This window comes from Cuculus canorus, chromosome 24 (assembly GCF_017976375.1).
Source record: "Cuculus canorus isolate bCucCan1 chromosome 24, bCucCan1.pri, whole genome shotgun sequence".
Classification (NCBI taxonomy): domain Eukaryota; kingdom Metazoa; phylum Chordata; class Aves; order Cuculiformes; family Cuculidae; genus Cuculus; species Cuculus canorus.
Window position 1 is genome coordinate 2,810,681 of NC_071424.1, and position 6,000 is coordinate 2,816,680.

A 6,000-nucleotide genomic window follows, 5' to 3' on the forward strand; every position below is an offset into this window, starting at 1 on the left:
CACGTTGCTCAGCGAAGCTGTGGCTGCCCCATCCCTGGAGGTGCTCAAGGCCACGCTGGATGGGGCTCGGAGCCCCTGATCCAGTGGGAGGTGGAATTGGATGGGTCCCTTCCAACCCAAACCATTCCATCTTTCTATGATGTTGGCTGGAGCCGAGAGACCGGACCTGGGGCTCATGTTCTTGCCACCAAGCATCTCCTGACAGACCTCCTGTCAGATGATTAGGAAACACTTCTCCATACTGGCAGTGCTCTGGTCACTCCCCTCAGACTGCAGCCCCCTCACCTCCCATCCCACCCGGACCCTCGGCACCGCTACGCAACCACCGAAGGAAAACCACTCCATGAACAGAGTGAGACCTTTCTGGCTCTGTTCTCTGCATCTTCAGCTCTGCTAACTTCTCCAATGTTAAAACAGAAGCATCCAAGTTTTCATTTAACCTCTTTGGGAAGGAGTCGAGCTAAAGCAGCACAGAGCGGGCTCAAACTGAGAACCACCACGGAGCACATAACTGGATTTCAAACACCCCAAACCCTACACCTGCGGCTCGGGCTGTGCAAGCGGGAACACACACCGGACCTATGGGAGCTCACCACCTCCTGAGAGCACAGAACACCAGCAGGGAACACAGAAAGTGTTTTCTAACCAGCGCGGCCAAGGAAGAGCTGTCTCCGCTTCTAAACATGGTTCTGTGTGTGCACGGGGCTCGCCGGCGCGTGGGACAGGACGCCGGAGTGGCACCACTGGGCAAACTAGAGCCGATTTGGATGGCCATTGGCCAGCGCTGCCGGAGCCCCATGGCTCCCGGATCCCACCGGCACGAGCAGGGAGCCCTACCGAGGCGTGCAGCAAGGCAGCAGCTGCCCCCAGATCAACTGGAAGGGGACACAATGACCGAGACACATGGGTCACTGGCAGGAATCACCAGCGAGAAGCCCTGCAGAGGTGTTTCGCGGTTGTGGCTGTAGGATTCATTGGCACGGCTGCTGCAAGGGGAAGAAAGTAAACTTCCAACTTCCAATTTGACAAGTAGACCCATCAAGAGGGATTTAATTTGCTGAGATAGCTAAACCATGGCCAAGGAAGTCCAGGGCAATGTCCTGGCAAGTATCTCAGGAATCAGAGGGACTCATGCAGAAGAAGAAAGTAAGTTCCAAAAGAGTTGGAAGCGAAGAGCAATGACAAAAGGAAATGTGAGACCAGGGCAGAACTTGGGCTCTGAGCTCTCAGGCAATGGCAGCTTCGAGTCCATCAAACTGGTTTTGGCACAGCAACTGGAATTTCATGCTGGCACAGCCCCCAAGCAGCACTAAGAAGACCAGGCATCATCCCAACCACTGCCAGCACCTGGAAGACAACCTGCACCCACCACAACATCGCTCCCGCTGCTCAGAAGCACCTCATCCCGCCAGCCACCAAAGCCAAATCAACCCGGCAGAAAGGAAAACGCTTGTGTTTACCCCAGGAAACTGCCTGAAACCTTCTCAGACCTAGACCTGCCACATCCACATGAGAAGCCACCCTCAAACAAAGGATCTCTAGCTCAGTGCTGCAGTTTTGAGTCTGATAGTTATATTTTCTGCCACTGTGAGCCGTTCCTTGGCCGCAGTCAGGTCGGACAGCCGGGGTTTGCAGTGCGCTCCAGCACAGCAGCGACTGCCCGGAGCCAGAGTCAGAGCAGAGCAGCCAAGCTGGCTTGTTTTCATTGCTAAATCCCCCAGAAACGTCCACAAGCCAAACAGAGACAGGGACTTGGAGCAGAAGAATTTTAAAGCCTAAACAAGGCTTGAACCACAAGCTGCGTGGGAACGCGCTGCCTGCCCTCACCTCCCTTCCACAGGACATCATGCTGTGCTCTTATTTCACCTCCCACGGAAGCGACGGCATTCCCAAACTCACGGCACTACAAAGCGGCTCGAGAAACTTTCCCATAGTATCCCCCAATTCCATAGCTGCCGGTACCCGAGCAATGCCCGACTGCCACTGCCCCCGGACCGGTCAATATTTGCTAATATATTCCTTACTCCTCATGCCAATCCAGTACAAACAGTGCGTTAGGAGGTGAGCGCGGGCAAAAACTCGATAACACGCCGGAAGACAGTAACTTGGCTTATTTTCCACTTAAAAACACGTTTCCCTGGAGAAGCTGGAGCTGTCAGTAGCTCAATTCAATTGAAGATCCATCAAATCCACCCCCCTTAGCCTTTAGCTCTGCCACTTGTAGCTGGGAAGGACGAGCTGAACATAAACCGAAACCGCTTGGACATCAAAAAGCACTTGGAAAAATAAGAATCCAATGCAACTGGTCCCCATGAGACGCAGCCGACCCAAAGCCGCTGCCTCTCCGTCTCCAGTTCCACCACCCGGACACGGTGCCGGGGTGCTGGGGGGCTCAGCCGTGTCCCTGCTCCCCGCATGGATGCGCCCCATGGAGCGACCCGAGCATCACGGGGGCTGAGCCAGGATTTCGGGGATCTGGCGGCTGCTGGGGAAGACTTGGCCGCCGGTTCGTGCTGGAAAGAGCGGCGCAGTCATGGTTTTGGAATGCTCCCGTGCTCTGAAGACATTACACAATTATTGCTCCCTCCCCGCGAGCCCCTCTAAAGTAAATGTTTAAAAATGAGCTCAGCTGGAAGCAAAGGGAGCATTTTGCCTTTTTTTTTCTGAAGAAAACATGTCGCGGCCACTCTGGGAGTGAGGCGACGCGCAGGGATGCTGCCAGAGCGGGGATGTGAGGAGCGATGGTGGGATGGGGCGGCAGCCTCTGGCTCTCACCCCAGCTGGGCGACACCCGTGGGTCGGGGTCCCCTCAAGCAATGGCCCACGGTGGCCAAATGCCACTGGCCCATCCCTGCCCCACACCCAGGGACCCCCACCCTGTCCCGGGCACACCCATCCCATTCCATCCCAGCCCATCCCATCCTGGCTGCAGCATCCACCACCCACTCCAGCCTCCCCCGCAGCCGCTCGGACCCCACAGCCCACCAGGAACCCGGACACCAGTTATCCCAGACCCCACCAGTAACCCCCTACCTCTATCAGTAACCCCACACTCCAGTTCCCCAAGGCACAACCAGTAACCTCAGCTCCCAGTTCCCCCAGTCCCCTCCAGCAACCCCAGACCCGAGCGGTAACGCCCCACCTCGGTACCCCCAGACACAACCAGTAACCCCAGCTCCCTGTTCCCCTAGTCCCCACCAGTAATACCCCGCCCCAGTTCTCCCAGTCCCCACCAGTAACTTCACATCCCAGTTCCCCCAATCTCCACCAGTAATCCCAGTCCCCACCAGCAACCTCACATTCCAGATCCCCCAGTTGCCACCAGTAACCTCACACTCCAGATCCTCCAGTCCTCACCAGTAAACCCAGTTCCCACCAATAACCTCACACTCCCATTCCCCCAGTCTCCACCAGTAACCTCAGCCCCTAAATCCCCAGTCCCCACCAGTAATGCCCCACCCCAGTTCCCCCAATTTCCACCAGTTCCCCTAGTCCCCACCAGTAACCTCACACTCCAGATCCTCCAGTCTCCACCAGTAACCTCACACTTCACATCCCCCAGTCCCCACCAGTAACCCCACTTCCCACCAGTAACCTCACACTCCAGTTCCCCCAGTCTCCACCAGTAACCTCACATTCCAGTTCCCGCCAGTAACCCCAGTTCCCACCAGTAACCTCACACTCCAGTTCCCCCAGTCTCCACCAGTAACCCCAGCCCCTAGATCCCCCAGTCCCCACCAGTAATGCCCCACCCCAGTTCCCCCAATCTCCACCAGCTCCCCCAGTCCCCACCAGTAATATCACACTCCAGATCCTCCAGTCCCCACCAGTAACCTCACAGCCCAGTTCTCGCAGCCTCCCCCCGTGCTCCCAGTCTCCCCCAGCTCCCAGTGCCCCCAGTTCCCCCAGCTCCCAGTGCTCCCAGTCTCCTGCAGCTCCCAGTGCTCCCAGTGCACCCAGTTCCCCCAGCTCCCAGCGCTCCCAGTTTCCCCAGCTCCCAGTGCCCCCAGTCTCCCCCAGCTCCCATTGCCCCCAGCCTCCCCCAGCTCCCAGTGCTCCCAGTTCCCCCAGCTCCCAGTGCTCCCAGTGCACCCAGTTCCCCCAGCTCCCAGCGCTCCCAGTTCCCCCAGCTCCCAGCGCTCCCAGTTTCCCCAGCTCCCAGTGCTCCCAGTTCCCCCAGCTCCCATTGCCCCCAGCCTCCCCCAGCTCCCAGTGCTCCCAGTTCCCCCAGCTCCCAGTGCTCCCAGTCTCCCCCAGCTCCCAGTCTCCCCCAGCTCCCCCAGTCTCCCCCAGCTCCCAGTGCTCCCAGTTCCCCCAGTCCCGCACCTCTCTCGGCCGCTCCCGCCGCGGTTCGGGCGGTTCCTCCCCGTCCCGGGGCCGCGCGAGGGGCGGGGCCGGGCGGGATGGTTTCCCCTCAGCATCCGCTCCGTGGCCGAGAGGGGCCGGACCGAGCCGGGACAAACCGAACCGAACCGAGCGGAGCCGAGCTAGGAGAAACCGAGCCGGGAGAAACCGAGCCGAACCGAGCAGAGCCAAACCGGGAGAAACCGAGCCGAACCGCGCAGAGCCAAGAGAAACCGAGCTGAACCGAGCAGAGCCGAATCGGGAGAAACTGAGCTGAACCGAGCAGAGCCAAGCCGGGAGAAACCGAGCCAAACCGAGCTGGGAGATACCGAGCTGAACTGAGCTGGGAGAAACCAAGCCAAACCAAGCGGAGCTGAGCTGGGAGAAACCGAGCCGAACCAAGCAGAGCCGAGCTGGGAGGAACTGAGCCAAACCGAGCAGAGCCGAGCTGGGAGAAACCAAGCCGAACTGAGCCGAACCGAGCTGGGAGAAACCGAGCCAAACTGAGCGGAGCTAGGAGAAACCAAGCTGAACCGAGCCGAGCAGAGCCAAGCAGAGCAGAACCAAACAGAACCAAGCAGAGCCAAACCCAGCCAAGTAGAGTGGAGCCAAACCAAACAGAACCAAACTGAGCCAAGCAGAAGCAAACTCAGCCAAACAGAACCGAACTGAGCAGAGCTGAACAGAACCAAACTGAGCCAAGCCAAATGGAGCTGAACAGAACCAAGCCGAGCAGAGCCAAACTGAGCCCAATGGAGCCAAACTCAGCTGAGCCAAGCCCAGTTCGGGCAAGCTGAACTAAGCCAAACTGAGCTAAGCCAAACTGAGCTAAGCCAAGCCAAGCTAAGCCAAACTGAGCCAAGCCAAGGCAAACTGAGCTGAGCCAAGCCAAACCAAAGGGTGACGCAGGGCAGTGCCCCCTTACCCTGTGCTGCCCCCGCACCCGCTGCTGCCTCCCCACAACACCCCCGCCAGGGAAAGGCAGCCCCGAGCCCTGGCTCAGCCCCACAAACCACTGCTATTTTAAGGGCTCGGAGATGATTTTTTCTGAACGTATGGAGCCCCAGGCCAGGAGCTGGTTCCAAAGGAAATGTTTCCTTAGTAAAAAGGGAGCCACAGAGGAAGCTTTAAACTCAGCCTCCGCGCCTCGTGCAGCAGCTCCCAGTGACCTGGAAAAGCAGAGCCAGTTCTCAGCCAGCGGCACGAAGAGCATCATTCCGTGCGAACCGGCTGTGGGAACCACGGGTTGAGGGTTCCCACCACGCGTGAGCACCAGGGGTACACCAAGTGACAGCCAGGGGGATGTGGGACAGGAGGGATGCTTCCAGCAGGAAGACCACCCCAAAGGCTGGGGTGGCTGCCGGGACCCCCGGATCTCCAGAGAGGGCTCCTGTCTCCGCACAGTCGTGTCGCAGCAGAGCGCTGCCTCAGCCCCCAGCCAGCCCCACACAGACCAGCAGCAGCTTCCACTCCCCATAGGCGAGGGAGGGATGTTCCATAGGGTCCGGCCAGCGCCAAGGGCACAGGGACAGCAGCTCACATAGCTCTGCCCGGGTATATTCCCTACCAAGCCCGCCTACGTAAATTAATCAGCGCTAATTGACTTTTAGGCAAGTCTTCTTTGCAGGAGCTCTGCAAGAAAGACTTTGAAGTGGG